The 12,871-nt window shown below is 33.1% G+C and overlaps 1 long non-coding RNA gene, 10 other non-coding genes and 1 pseudogene across 11 annotated transcripts; all 12 read right to left on the bottom strand.

The window, feature by feature from the left end:
• Positions 1 to 753: 753 nt before the first annotated feature.
• LOC112822864 (small nucleolar RNA SNORD113/SNORD114 family) lies at positions 754 to 827 on the bottom strand. Its single transcript, XR_003207848.1, has one exon. It is a non-coding gene; the product is annotated as a small nucleolar RNA SNORD113/SNORD114 family (small nucleolar RNA).
• A 473-nt stretch (positions 828 to 1,300) lies between these two features.
• On the bottom strand, positions 1,301 to 1,372 carry LOC112822850 (small nucleolar RNA SNORD113/SNORD114 family). The gene has a single exon (XR_003207838.1). It is a non-coding gene; the product is annotated as a small nucleolar RNA SNORD113/SNORD114 family (small nucleolar RNA).
• An 892-nt stretch (positions 1,373 to 2,264) lies between these two features.
• On the bottom strand, positions 2,265 to 2,336 carry LOC112822819 (small nucleolar RNA SNORD113/SNORD114 family). The gene has a single exon (XR_003207812.1). It is a non-coding gene; the product is annotated as a small nucleolar RNA SNORD113/SNORD114 family (small nucleolar RNA).
• Positions 2,337 to 3,954: 1,618 nt separating this feature from the next.
• On the bottom strand, positions 3,955 to 4,026 carry LOC112822831 (small nucleolar RNA SNORD113/SNORD114 family). The gene has a single exon (XR_003207823.1). It is a non-coding gene; the product is annotated as a small nucleolar RNA SNORD113/SNORD114 family (small nucleolar RNA).
• Positions 4,027 to 4,500: 474 nt separating this feature from the next.
• LOC141373318 (uncharacterized) lies at positions 4,501 to 12,673 on the bottom strand. Its single transcript, XR_012379190.1, has 5 exons — positions 11,758 to 12,673; positions 10,768 to 10,851; positions 9,800 to 9,888; positions 8,884 to 8,969; positions 4,501 to 4,585 (listed from the first exon to the last, which is right to left on the bottom strand). It is a non-coding gene; the product is annotated as an uncharacterized lncRNA (long non-coding RNA).
• LOC112822860 (small nucleolar RNA SNORD113/SNORD114 family) lies at positions 6,290 to 6,350 on the bottom strand (annotated as a pseudogene).
• LOC112822845 (small nucleolar RNA SNORD113/SNORD114 family) lies at positions 7,541 to 7,615 on the bottom strand. Its single transcript, XR_003207833.1, has one exon. It is a non-coding gene; the product is annotated as a small nucleolar RNA SNORD113/SNORD114 family (small nucleolar RNA).
• LOC112822839 (small nucleolar RNA SNORD113/SNORD114 family) lies at positions 8,499 to 8,571 on the bottom strand. Its single transcript, XR_003207827.1, has one exon. It is a non-coding gene; the product is annotated as a small nucleolar RNA SNORD113/SNORD114 family (small nucleolar RNA).
• On the bottom strand, positions 9,395 to 9,469 carry LOC112822826 (small nucleolar RNA SNORD113/SNORD114 family). Its single transcript, XR_003207818.1, has one exon. It is a non-coding gene; the product is annotated as a small nucleolar RNA SNORD113/SNORD114 family (small nucleolar RNA).
• Positions 10,372 to 10,444, bottom strand: LOC112822842 (small nucleolar RNA SNORD113/SNORD114 family). Its single transcript, XR_003207830.1, has one exon. It is a non-coding gene; the product is annotated as a small nucleolar RNA SNORD113/SNORD114 family (small nucleolar RNA).
• On the bottom strand, positions 11,343 to 11,414 carry LOC112822822 (small nucleolar RNA SNORD113/SNORD114 family). Its single transcript, XR_003207814.1, has one exon. It is a non-coding gene; the product is annotated as a small nucleolar RNA SNORD113/SNORD114 family (small nucleolar RNA).
• On the bottom strand, positions 12,343 to 12,417 carry LOC112822858 (small nucleolar RNA SNORD113/SNORD114 family). The gene has a single exon (XR_003207844.1). It is a non-coding gene; the product is annotated as a small nucleolar RNA SNORD113/SNORD114 family (small nucleolar RNA).
• Positions 12,674 to 12,871: the final 198 nt, after the last annotated feature.

The following is a 12,871-nucleotide window of genomic DNA, read 5'->3' as shown; positions in this document are numbered from 1 at the left end:
TATGTTTCATGTCATTTCAATATTTGTCACTGGGCTACAGGTGACCATTTTTATTAAATCCGGCACTTCTAAAAAAATACACAGAATACCATGAAAAAAAAATCATTAAAACCCAGAAGAGAACTTTGACTCTTATAATTCACACTGGTCTCTATGCCACCAGGTTGTACTTACTGCTTGAATCAGCTCCAGTGTGTCCATTCTGAGAAGGACAAAACACAGGTGATAATAAAAAAAAAAAAAAAAAAGGTTAAATTCTTACTCGCATTGATCCTTGATTTCCCCATTTTTGCCCACTCATTTAGGAATTTATAAATTATTCCTCATGTAGATACTTTTATCTTAACAAAATCAACAGCAGGAGACTTGAAACAGACATACAACAGCAACAACAACAAAACCTAACTCTTAATTATCTGGGCTGATACGATCCTCGGTCAAACAGATCACGCTCTTCTTTTTTTCCCCAAATGACACTCCTGTTCCCTTTATTTGTCAATGAGTTTCAGTGTTTTCAGTTGAACTAATAATTCAGTGTTTTCAGTTGAACTAATAATATCTCATACCTGTCCACAAATGTTTGGAGTTAAACAATCCCTTGCCCTTTCTTCTTTATTATTTGTATTTTTTTAATGGTCCTGTAATTAGTCTATCAGCAATAATAATCTAAGTCTAAACCCATACCTACATTGGGTATATTCCTGACACCTTCTATAGGATTAAATAAACAGAACACATCATGTTGGTATTATGCTGGACCTCGTTATCCAAACACATAGTATTCATTGTCCATGATTCATCCACCACCATTGATCACCACTGACTCATGATTAGGCCTCTTTCTTTTCATCCTCATAAACAATTGTTTATGGCTTAACAAAATTAATAAATACACGAAATTAAAAATAAATAAATAGAAGATCCCTTAATATCCCTAATATCTCTTCCTACAATCTTTTCCAGAGACTAACTCCGTTTCAAAAACTGACCTCAAGGTTCATATTTATTGATTCATCAACTTAATGTTTCATGTCAGTATGACATCTAACACTGGCATATTTTGCCTTCTGTGATTATATTTAATATCTGGAATAATAAACTGAAAGCCCTTAAACAAACCACCTAAGCTCAAACACTGACATTACTCACACTGGTCTTTCCAACGTTCCTAACAACATAGGTGGAACTGGACAGCACATGACCTTGACAGATGCTTTAATCAGCTCAAGTGGGTTCATTCTGAGTATAGATCAGAGCAGATGACAATTAAAAAAAAAACAAACCTCACATTTCCTCTGTGTTGGACCTCGGCAGTCCAGACACGTATCATTCATCATGCGTGACTCCTACACCAACAGTTATCATTGATCCAAAGAAGACTAATTTCTCTTCATTCAAGTCTATATTGTTTATCAATTAACTCATTAATTCACTAATTATAATTCTAAACTCTATTATTAAAAATAAAACAAGGCCTTGAGCTCCCTAGTGTGTGACCAGAATCATATCACAATATCTCTGCCATTAACTATCCTCAGTTTTTCATATATGTATTAATCAAAATAATACTTCATATTAATCCCATAATTGTTACTAGGATACAGTTCACATTCTTTGATCATAGTTCATACTTTTTACTAATACAGTGAATATCATTAAGCAAAATACCAGAATGAAGGTAAGAACTCGAATTATTACTCACACTGGCCTCCAAACTCCTGCAACAGCACCACCGCCCTAGAGTTCATGATCAGGTCCAGTGTGTCTCTTCTGAGGAGTGCAAGGCAGATCATATGATAAAAAAGTGAGATATTCTCTCCAGTGATTATTGCTTTTCACTTTTCATTTAGTAAAGCACTTAGGTAATCACTAACTTGGTACAAATATTGTTTTTCTCTTAAGAAAACAAGTAACTTTGACATTTACTACTAACCCAGAATATGAACATTGTCTATGACTTATACTATCTATGGCATTCTTAGCCAAACATGCAACAATCATGTACCATCTACTTCCAATGGAAGCCCAGTGTTTTCACAGGGTATGGACAGTATTTCTTGCATAATCACATATTTTTATAATTGGACAATACTTCACTCATTCATATCAATTTATATATTTATGTATAGATTCTCTCATTGATCCAATTATAATAATAGCATGAAAATGCATGAACTATAAGACCAAAAACAAGATCTTTGTATATTCCTGATATGTGTCTAGAGGATACCTTCAAAAAATGGGAATAGACTAGATTTCTTCTGTTGGACCTCAGAGTTCCAGACACGTATTCATCGTACACAACTCATACGCCACCAGTGGTCATCATCGATCCAATATCCTCTCTCTCTTCCTTCATTCATTTCTCCTTGTTTAATGATTAAATTAATTCACTACTAATAATTTCTAAGCACTATGATTCACCAAAACCCAAGAAGAGTTATTGCATTCCTAATCTGTTACACAGATTATTCCCATATCAATGTGTCTCTTTCATTAATTATCCTCAGTTTTCCAAACGTGGATTAATTAATGTAATTTTCATATATCCTATATTTATCACTCAGATACATTGCCCTCTTTAAGTACATTTTGTACTTTTAAACACTACAGTGAACTACCTTTAAAAAACTCTTAACCTAGAATAGAACATCAACTGTTACTCACATTAATCTGCATCTTCCAATTACATAGAGGGAACCACAGAGCTCACGCCCATAAAGGTATGAGATCAGCCCAAGTGCATCCATTCTAAGGAGGACAGAGCAGAGCAAGTGATTTTTAAAAATGAGATTTAATTGCCATAGAGCCTTGCTCTTTATTTCATAGGCTCAGGATTTAGGTATTTACTTTTTATCTTACTTTGTATAATATATATTTTATAAATAAATAAAAATTTTATATATTGTACATATATAAAATTTCTATAAGTATATAATAGAATGTATAACTAAATACATAAAATATGTAAATGAAATATTACATATTTTAAAATATAGTTACAATATAATACAATACAAAATATATAAAATATAAATATATAAATATGTAAATAAAACGAAATATATAAACATAAAATAAATAAATGGATAAATAAAATAACGCTTCATATCAACCTAATACATAACATTGGCATATTTTATCTTCTTTGATAATATTTTTAATAGTATTTTTTAATACTTTTGAATAATACAGTAAACAGCCTTAAACCACTCAAGCCAAGACAAGAACTTTGACTATTACTCATGTGGTTGCCATGGTCCTAAAACATAGATACAACCAGAGGGCTCATGAAGTTGGAAGAATATTACAGTCAGTTGGAGTGTGTCCATTCTGAGGAGTACAGAGCAGAGCAGATGATAAAAGAGGAGACATTATTCCATTTATCCTAGACTTACATCTTTCATTTAGTCAGGCATTTAGGCAATCATTATTTGAAGTCTATTTCATTTTTCTTTTTTTTTTTTAGATTTTATTTATTTATTTGACAGAGAGAGACATAGGGAGAGAGGGAACACAAGCAGGGGGAGTGGGAGAGGGAGAAGGAGGCTTCCCACGGGGCAGGGAGCCCAATGTGGGGCTCGATCCCAGGACCCTGGGACCATGACCTCAGCCGAAGGCAGAGGCCTAACGACTGAGCCACCCAGGCGCCCCTATATCATTTTTCTCTTAAGAAAATGAACCTACTTTGAACTTCGCACTGACCCAGATCATAAACATTGTCTATAATTTGTCCTCCAAAGAGGTTACATTCAGGTACCATTTATTTCTCTTTGGACTTCAGTGTTTTCTAAACATATTAATAGTATTTCTTGTCTCCCACATATTTTTTAAATTGGACATTGCTTCTACAATTCAGCTTTTTGAAATACATATTTCCATGGTGATATTTCAATGATCCAATTTTAACAAAGGATAGAAATGTATGACGAGAAAGATCACATCTCTTTTGTGTTGGGCCTCAGATTTCCAGACATGTATTCATCACATACGACTCATATGCCACCAGTGGTCATCATCGATCCAATACTGTCCTTCTTTTTCTTCATTCATTTCTATTTATTGATTAAAACATTAATTCATTAATAATAACTTTCTGAATGCTATGATAAACGAAACCCTAGAAGTGCCTTTGTATCCCTAACCTACACATAGATTATTCTCGTATCAGTGCATCTCTTTTATTAATTATCCTGTTTTCTACACATGGATCAATCAATGTTTCATATATTCCATATTTATCACTGAGATACAGTTGCCTTTTTAAATTATATTTCACACTTCTTAATAATACAGTGAACTATCTTAAAAAAAAACTCATGGAGTGGTGCCTGAGCAGCTCAGTCGGTTAAGCATCTGACTCTTGATCTTGGCTCAGGTCTTGACCTCAGGGTTGTGAGTTCAAGCCCCATGCTGGGCTCCACATTGGGCGTGGAGCCCACTTAAAGAAAAAAACACACACAGATGGAAACCAAGAAAGGAATTTTAACTATTTCTCACATTAACCTCTGTCCTCTTCTTATACAGAGGTAACCAGGAGCTCACGACCATAGAAGATGCTTTAATCAGTTCCAGTGCATCCATTCTGAGGGTGACAGAGCAGAGCAAGTGATAGAAAAAAACTGAGACTTAACTGCCATTGATCCTTGCTCCCCATATTTCACATAGTCAGTATTTATTTTTTAATATGCATATATTTTTATTTTACAAAAGGAAAAACTCAATTTCACTACCAAAATTGATAAAATTCACTCTTCCTTATCAGAGTATATCTGACCTCAAAGAAGTGAGAAACTTGTCCATTTACCTCTTAATGGGTATCACTGTTTTCATTGGTTATTACTAAAATCTCTTGCCTCACCACAAACTTTAATAGTTAGACAATATTCCACCCTCTTATTCTTTACATATTTATTTGTATTTGTTTAATAATTCCATCATTATTCTACTAATAACAACAAATCTATGTCCATAAAATCACTATGAGAATATGATCATTTTACATTCCAGACATTTCTTCACTGAAACAATTCCAAAAGAGGGAACAGACTAATTAATTTCCATGTTTGCCCCAGAGTTCCAGATTCATACATGAGCAGTCACATTTGGGCCTCATTATAGTCATTAATGTCTACATGTTTTTATTGACTAATTCATCAATTAACTAATAACAATAAAATAAATGCTTAGAGACCACAAAAACTTGAAATAAGAGCCTTAAATATCTCCAACATTGTCTTTAGAATGACTTCCTACTGACGATATCTTTCATTAATTAACCAAAATATTTCCTATATAGATTAATTAATATAATGCTTCATAATTAGCCTCAAATTTACTATCTGGCTATGGTTGTGATCCTTAACTTTATATCACATTATTAATCATGCAGCTAAAATCTTTTTTTATTTTTTTTAAATTTTCTTTATTTATTTGACAGAGAGACAGAGAGAGAGCACAAGTAGGCAGAGCAGCAGGCGGAGGGAGAGGGAGAAGCAGGCTCTCCACTGAGCAGGGAGCCCGACGTAGGGATCAATCCCAGGACCCTGGGATCATGACCTGAGCCGGAGGCAGTTGCTTAACCAACTGAGCCACCCAGGCGCCCCTAAAATCTTTTTTTAAAAGACCACAAAATCAAGGAAAGAATTTTGACTATTACCCACATTGTTCTCCATGCTCTTAGTACATAGATGCAACCACAGAGCTCGTGACTATGGTGGGATTGTCTACCTCAGCCGAGGGTGACCATTCTAAGGAGTACAAGACAGAGCAGAGGATTAAAAAAAATTGAGACCTTATGATCATTGGTCCCTGCATTCCACCTTCCATTCAGTCCATCCTTAATAAGCAATGAATTGGGATAATGTGTATTATATTTTTCTTAATAAAATAAACAGTATCTTGTAATTGAGAAATAGCATGAACACTGATGGTTACTCAAAGAATAACACCATTATATCATATATTTCCTAATAGATATCTGTTTTCAAAATATATTAACAGTATTTCTTGTCTAACCACATATTTTTGTAACTGCACAATATCTCACCCACTTCGTACTTCTTTCTTTCTTTCTTATTTCATTGATCCAATTTAAAAAAAATAGAATGTATCAACATAAAAGACCAAAAACAAGATTATAGATTATAGATTTATTTATTAATCATTTGTCCAAATAACAGAAGAAAAATGCATGAACACAACACTAAAAACAAAATCCTCACATATTCCTGACATCTATATATAAGATCTCATCAAACGATGGGAATAGGCTATTATTTTTTGTGTGTTGGACCTCACGGTTGCAGACAGTATTCATCATATACGATTCATATGCCACCACTGATCCAATACTGTCCCTCTTTTCCTTCATTCAGTTTTACATTGTTTATTGACTAACTCAATTCACTAACAATAATTTAAAACCCTATTATTCAGAATAACACAAGAGTCACGATACCCCTAATCGGTGTATAGAATCATTCTTATATCAATATATGGGCGCCTGGGTGGCTCAGTTGGTTAGGCGACTGCCTTTGGCTCGGGTCATGATCCTGGAGTCCCGGGATCGAGTCCCGCATCGGGTTCCCTGCTCAGCGGGGAGTCTGCTTCTCCCTCTGACCCTCTTCCCTCTCGTGCTCTCTATCTCTCATTCTCTCTCTCAAATAAATAAATAAAATCTTTAAAAAATATATATGTATCTCTTTCATGAATTATCTTAAATTTCATCTGTGATATAATAAGAGTCTCATGCTCTACTGGCTGAGCTAGCCAGGCTGTGATATAATAAAATAAATAAAATAAAAAATAAAATGTGGAAAAAATTATCTTAAATTTCATGCATGTAATAATCAATATAATGTTTCATGGGAATTCAATAGTTGTCAGTAGGCCACAGTTAGTTACCTTTGACTCTCTATAGCACTTTTAAAAATATACCAAATATCCTTAAAAAAAACATAGCTGAAACCAAGACAAGAACTTGACTACTACTCAATCGGTCTCTTTGCTTCTACCATACAGATGCAATCATGGAGCTCACCACCATAAAACAATGTTTAGTCAGCTTAGTGTGTCTGTTCAGAGAAGTACAGTCAATGATAAAAAAAAGAAAGTTAAGACCTTATCTCCACTGATCCTTGCTTTTCATATTTCATTTACTCACTAATTTCATGATATTAATCTATTTTTCTCTTAACAAAAAGAACAACCTCAAACTTGACACTGACTCAGAAAGACTAGACTCACTTACCTGTATAACTCTTAGCTAAGGAGGTAACACCCTTTCTCCACGTATTTCTTAATGGACATAAATATTTTCAATTATATTATTTCTTGTCTCACCATACGTTCATAGTTGGATAATTTTTCTCCCTCTCTTTTTTACCTATTACGTATATTTCCTTAATGGTTCTATCATTGATCCACTAATAATAACAAACCCAAATTTATAAATTCAAAAGAAGAATCTGATCTTTGTATGTTCCTAACATCCATGTACAGGATCAAATAGGACAGAAGGAATAGTCCATTTATTATGTTGGACCTCAGATATCCAGACACGTATTGCTCATGACCCATGACTCATCCATCACCTGTCATCATCACTGGTCAATGAGACCCACTTTTTCTTAATTCCTTTCTATACTTGTATTGATTAAATCATTAATTCATTGAAAATATTAAAAGGAGTATAATTCACAAAAAGTGAAGAATAAGATGCTTGAATGTCCTTAACTTCTAACTTAGAATCATTGCCAACATAGGTTATATTTCTTTCATTAATCAACCTCAATGCTATGTAATAAATTAATGAACATGTTTTATATCATATTTATCAGTAGGCCATAGTGAAACTTTTTATTATACTCTTACTTTTTAATAATGCCATGAACACAAACAAATGACCCAAAACAAAACAAAATTTTTGACCATTACTCTCCTTGTTCCATTTTCCTAACACAAAAGGAATGTCATGTGACAATCCCAATCCCAAGAAGACGAAATCGGCTCAAGCACCTGTTCTGAAGAGGACAAAACAGAGAAGGGGATGGAAAGGCTGAGCCTTTCCGCTGATCCATGGAGCCCACCATTCATTTTTATAATCGTTTAAGCCTTTATTAATTTAATGGATATATTTATTTTCACCATAAAAATAAACTTCAAAGGTGGACCTAAATCAGAAAGTAAATAACTGACTACAGAATTTCATCGTTCATATCAACCTTATCAAAGATATAATACACTTGGTCCCTTTATATCCATTCTAATGTATATTAATACTTTTACCTTGGTATATATTTACCAAAAAATAATACCTCTTCAAATTTATTCATTTATACATCTATTTATCCTACCATTCATGGTTTTATGAATTAATTACTAAAATTCATTCACCTTAAAAAAACACAAAGATCAACAACAAAATCCTTGTTTATTACTGACATCTGTACATAGGATCCTTAAACACAGGAGAAACAGACTAGATTACTTTTGTATCAGATCTGAGTTCCAGACACATAGCATTCATCATATATGACTCATTCGCCACCCGTTGTCATCAATGGTCCAAGACTGGCCCTCTTTCTTTCCATTCTCAAAAACATTTATTTATTAATTCATTAATCAAAAAATACACATAAATTAAAATATAAGATATGATCCTTCAACATTCCTAACATATGTCTCTATAATATTACAGAGACTAAATCTCTTTCATTAACTGACCTCAGTGTTATATTTATGGATAAGTAAACATAATGCTTCATATCAATCTGGTATTAAACACTATTATGTTTTGCCTTTTGATTATATTTAATACTTTTGATAAATACACTTAACAGCCCTAAATAAACCAAAACAAAAGCTTTGAGTCTTACTCACGGGGTCTCCATGCTCCTCCAACATAGATGCAACCAGAGGGCTCCTGACCTTGGAAGAATGTTACAATCAGCTGGAGTCTGTCCATTCTGAGGAAATCGGAACAGAGCAGATGATAAAAAAAAAAAAAAATGAGATATTCTTCCATTGATCTTTGCTTTATCTTTCATTTAGCCAGGCACTTAGGAAATCATTACTGGAAAATATTTATTTCATTATCTTTTACAAAAATGTACTACTTTGAACTTCCCAGTGACCCAGAATATAAAAACTGTCTATAATTTGTCCTATCTATATCATCCGAGCCAAAGAGGGGACAGACATGTACCATTTATTTCTCTTTGGACTTCAGTGTTTTCAAATTATATTAGTAGAACTTCTTGCCTCATATATTTTTAAAATTGGACATTTCTACAATTCATTTTTTGTAATGTATTTCCTTACTGATATCTCATTGATCTGATTATAATCAAGAATGGAAATGCATGAAGAGAAAGACCACATCTCTTTTGTGTTGGACCTCAGAGTTCCAGACACGTATCATTCATCATCCATGATTCATACGCTGGCAGTTATCATCATTGATCCAGAAAAGACCACTTTCTCTTCATTCATTTCTACATTGTTTACTGATTAATTCATTCATTCACTAATTACCATTTAAAACTATATGATTCACAAAACATGAAGAAATCTGTTATCCATAGTATGAATCTAGAATCACTCACACATCACTGTATCTCTCATCAGTTATCCTGTTTTTCATAAATGCTTTAATCAATGTAATGCTTCATTTTAATCCTACATTTGTCACTAGGACACAGCTGGCCTTCTTTGATTATAATTCATATTTTGTATTAATACAATGAATATCCTTAGCAAAATGCCAAACAAGACAAGAACTTTGACTATTACTCACATTTGTCTCCCGTCTTCCCAATACAAAAATACAACCCTTAAGGCTCTTGGTCAGGGGAGAATCCTTAAAGCAGGTCTAGCTTGTCCATCCTGAGGAGTATAAAGCAGAGCATACCATAAAAATAGTCAAGACATTCTCTATTGATCATTGCTTTTAACCTTTCATTAAATCCATTATTGGTCAACTATTAATTTGGTGTAATAATTTTTTCTCTTAAGAAAATGAACAACTTTGACTTTACCAATGACCCAGAACCTGAGCATTGTCTATGACTTATACTACCTCTGGCATCCTTAGCCATAAATGTAAGTCATGTAGCTCTTACTTCTAATTAAACTTCAGAGTTTTCATAGGATGTTAATAGTATTTCTTGCATAATCGCTTATTTCTATAATTGGACAATACTTCATTACATTACTCTTTATGTTTATTGATTATTTAACTGATCCAATTATAAAAATTGAAAGAAAGTGCATGAGCACTAACACCAAAAACAAGATCCATACAAGTTCTGGACATCTGTCCATACAGGATCTCTTCAAACAATGGGAATAAACTAGATTTCTCTTCTGGTGGACCTCAAGAGTTCCAGACATGTATTCTTTATATATGACTCATATGCTACCAGTGGTCATTGTTGATACAGTATTCTACCTCTCTACCTTCATTCATTTCTAATTCTTTATTGAGTAAATCATTAATTCATTAATAATTTTAAATGCTGTAATTCACAAAAACTGAGGAAGAACTTATATAACCCGATTCCTACCTAGATAATTCTCACATCAATATATCTCTTTAATTATCCTCAGTCTCCTATGCATAGATTAATCATAATAGTTTATATATCCCATATTTATCACTGAAACACAGTGCCTCTTTTCATTATATAGTGTAGTTTTTAATAATACAGCAAATTACCTTAAAAAAACACATAAACCAAGAAAATAATTTCAACTGTTACTTACACTAATCCCCCATCCTCCTATTATAGAGGCAACCATAGAACTCAGGATAATGGAAGATGTTAAATCAGCTAAAGTGTGTCCATTCTGAAGAGTACACAGTAGAGCAAGATAAAAAAAGAATTGAGATATTATGTTCACTGGTCCTTCCATCCCATTTTTAATTTAGTCACTTATTAAGCAGTGAATTGCAATAATGCATATTTTATTATCTCATCAGCAAATGAACAGCATCAATCTAGCTAATAAAGAATATGAACATTGACTACTACTTATCAACAATCATATCATCCTCAAAGAACAAGTCCCGTACCACAGATTCCCTTATAGACATCAGCATTTTAAATACACACTAATACTCTTCATTACCTAACCACATACTTTTGTAATTGGACAAGATTTCACTGCTTTCATCTTTATTTATTTATATGTTTGTTTATTGATTATTTCATCAATCCAGTTCTAAAAATTGGAAGAAAATGCATGAACATAAGAACCAAAACCAAAATCTTTGTATATTCTTGATATCTGTCTATGGAATCACCTCAAACAGGACAATAAAGCAGATTCCATTTCGGTTGGACCTCAGAGTTCCAGACACGTATTCATCGTACGCGACTCATACGCCACCAGTGGTCATCATCGATCCATTATTGTCCCTCTTTTCCTTCATTCAATTCTACATTGTCTATTGACTAATTCATTAAATCACTAGTAATAATGTTGAAACCCTATCATTCACAAAAGCCCAAGAAAAGTCATGATACCCTTAATCTGTAAATAGAATCATTCTCACATCAATAGATCTCTTTTACAATTATGCTGTTATTTATTTATGCATTAAACCAATATAATGTTTTATAAAATTCAATATTTATCACTGAGCTATTGTTGGCCTTCTGTGATTCTACTACATGGAACTCTCAAATAATACTGAATACACTGAATAAAATAATCATTGAAACCAAGACAAGAAACTGGATTATTACTCACATTGTTCTCTGTGCTTCTAATACAGAAATGCAACCACTGAGCTCGCCCCCATGGAATATGCTTAAATCGGCTCAAATGTGTCCATTTTGAAACATGAAAAGCACAGTCGATGATAAAAAAAATAGAATAAAGCTTTTATTTCCATTGATTCTTGCTTTCCACATTTCATTTACTCATTTAGATATCTATGAATATTTCATAACATTGATTTTTTTCTTTTAACAACAATAACAAAAATCCTCAAACTTAAGATTGACCCAGAACAATAAAATTGACTCTTAATTGTTCATGTCTAAATGATCATTGACTAAAGAAGTGACACTCTTGATACATTTAATTCTTGATGGGTGTCAGTCAGTGTTTGCAATTTTTATTAATATTTCTTGCCTAAACACAGGTCTTCACAGTTGGACAATTCTTTACGATTTTATATTTATCTGATATTCATATTCTTCAATGGTTCTATCCTTGATCCATTTGTAATAATAAATCTAAATCTATGAACCCAGTAAAACCATTATCTTTGTGCTTTCCAAACATCTGTCCATAGGATCAGATAAACAGAGAGAAAGACTATATAGTGAATTAGACCTCAACATTCTAGATAAATAGTATTCATCATCCAAAACTCATCTGCCACGAGTCATTATCATAGGTAGATAGAAGACCCACTTTCTTTTCATTCATTTCTACATCTGTATCAATTCAATCATTAATTCATTGATTACAGTAAAATACATGATTAACAAAAACTAAAGAATCAACACCTTCAGGGCACCTGGGTGGCTCAGTCAGTTAAGCAGCTGCCTTCGGCTCAGGTCATGATCCTGGAGTCCAGGACGGAGCCCCAGATCGGGCTCCCTGCTCAGCGGGGAGTCTGCTTCTCCCTCTGACCCTCCCCCCTCTTGTGCTCTATTTCTCTCTCTCTCACTTTCTCTCTCTCTCAACTAAATGAATAAAAGTTAAAAACAAATCAACAACTTGAATATTCCTAACTTCTATCTATAGAATAATTGCCAACATAGAATATATTTCTCTCATTAATCAATCTCAGTGTCACATATTATCAATTAATCAATATGTTTCATATCATATTTATCATTGGGCCATAAAT

The sequence above is a fragment of the Callorhinus ursinus genome, unplaced genomic scaffold (assembly GCF_003265705.2).
Source record: "Callorhinus ursinus isolate GAN/ISIS: 27379988/994484 unplaced genomic scaffold, GSC_fseal_2.0 scaffold8, whole genome shotgun sequence".
In the NCBI taxonomy this organism is placed as follows: Eukaryota; Metazoa; Chordata; class Mammalia; order Carnivora; family Otariidae; genus Callorhinus; species Callorhinus ursinus.
Note: the sequence above shows the minus strand (reverse complement) of the source record. Positions and strands in the feature narration are given on the sequence as shown.